Below are 1,841 nucleotides of genomic sequence, written 5' to 3'. Positions count from 1 at the left end.
CAAAAGGAACCAAGTGTGTTCTGAAAATACTTCGATTTGCAATTAACAAAGAACTCATTGCATCTCACTAGTGTCTCTGTGTAGATATACGTAGTAATTTGCAGCTTCAGCATAGCGGCGCGCAAGACAGAGCAGTACTGCAATGCGTTATCCAGATTTCCGCAGAATAGAGGTAAGGAATAAATATTCTGATTTTCTTTTATTCATCAGGGCCATCTTATGTCATTAAGAGAGTGTTTCATTTTTCTGTGTTGTGTATCAATTTTAGATCTGGGATCTGTGGTCAGTTTTGCAAAACTAATTATCGTAGGTTGTATGTCAAAGGCCAACGGCCTTGCCGCTATGGTAACACCGGTTCCCGTCAGATCACCGAAGTTAAGCGCTGTCGGGCTGGGCTAGCACTTGGATGGGTGACCATCCGGTATGCGGATCGCTGTTGGCAAGCGGGGTGCACTCAGCCCTTGTGAAGCAAACTGAGGAGCTACTTGATTGAGAAGTAGCGGCTCCGGTCTCGGAAACTGACATACGGCCGGGAGAGCAGTGTGCTGACCACATGCACCTCCATATCCACATCCAGTGACGCCTATGGGTTGAGGATGACACGGCAGCCGGCCGACACCGTTGGGCCTTCATGGTCTGTTCCGGAGGAGTTTAATTTAGTTTTATGTCAAAGTTCATAATTCAGGCAGTTTATACTGTTCAAAGTTCTTGCTGTCAGATTATTCACTTTACCAGTATTAAAGACACGGCCGGCCGCGGTGGCCGAGCGGTTCTAGGCGCTTCAGTCCGTAACCGCGCGACTGCCACGGTCGCAGGCTCGAATCCTGCCTCGGGCATGGATGTGCGTGATGTCCTTAGGTTAGTTAGGTTTAAGTAGTTCTAAGTTCTAGGCGACCGATGACCTCAAAAGTTAAGTCGCATAGTGCTCAGAGCCATTTGAACCATTTTTGACTATAGACTCACAAATAATTCGAATAAATAACAGAAAAAAATTTGTCTTTCAAGGTGTTTCGAACCACTACTATAAATTCACCATTCTTCCCAGCCCTTCCCGTTAACCATTACACTATCAGTGATATGTCAAACAGATTGCATGCAATTATACCTACATCAAATTTATGTATATGCCTAATAACTGTCACTCTACGCCTTTTTTTATTCAAAATGTTGTAGGCTTACTAGCGATTCTCAATTTGATTACTGTACATGACCAGAGAAACGTATGTTATAAAAAAAGTGTAATTTAACTGAATTATTTTCACATATTTATTATTTTGAATGTGAAGAGTATGCGTTGTTTTATTGTTTGGTTAGTGTTTATAAAGCAGATGTTACGCCATTTCGGAATAGGACAGTCAGATAGAAACGAAGCTTTACTTTCGGATATCTTAACCTTCATGCTATTGCTTGTCAAAAAGATTTCGACACTCTTGAAAGTGTTTCAGGAAGTGGTATGTTGTGTTTCAGTACCTGTGCCGAGCCCGAATCTCGTCCGACACAGGGCGGAATGAAACATCACTGTTTCGATACAATTAGTCCGCTCCAAGCACAGGTGAACTGAAACAGCCTTATTTTGAAACAACGATACGGTTCCTGTGTCTGGCTCGAGATCGAATCTGGTCCGGTTATCCGAGACAGGGGCGGAATGAAACACCGCTGTTTCGAAACAGTGAACCACAGCCCTTCCGAAACACTGAAACAGTTCCACGTATCGATACACTGTATCGAAACATAGAAACAGTGGCCAAGTCTACAGATTTGTATTATGATTCATTTACTTCTGGATAACTCTTATTCAAAATAGAGTACGTCAGCCTTTTTTTTTTTTTTTTTTTTTTTTT

General features: G+C 42.5%; 1 pseudogene; it reads left to right on the top strand.

The window, feature by feature from the left end:
- Window positions 1-324: 324 nt before the first annotated feature.
- LOC124799755 lies at window positions 325-442 on the top strand (annotated as a pseudogene).
- The last annotated feature ends 1,399 nt before the right edge of the window (window positions 443-1,841 follow it).

The sequence above is a fragment of the Schistocerca piceifrons genome, chromosome 5, assembly GCF_021461385.2.
Source record: "Schistocerca piceifrons isolate TAMUIC-IGC-003096 chromosome 5, iqSchPice1.1, whole genome shotgun sequence".
NCBI classification, from domain to species: domain Eukaryota; kingdom Metazoa; phylum Arthropoda; class Insecta; order Orthoptera; family Acrididae; genus Schistocerca; species Schistocerca piceifrons.
This window is presented reverse-complemented; position numbering and strand designations above follow the sequence as displayed.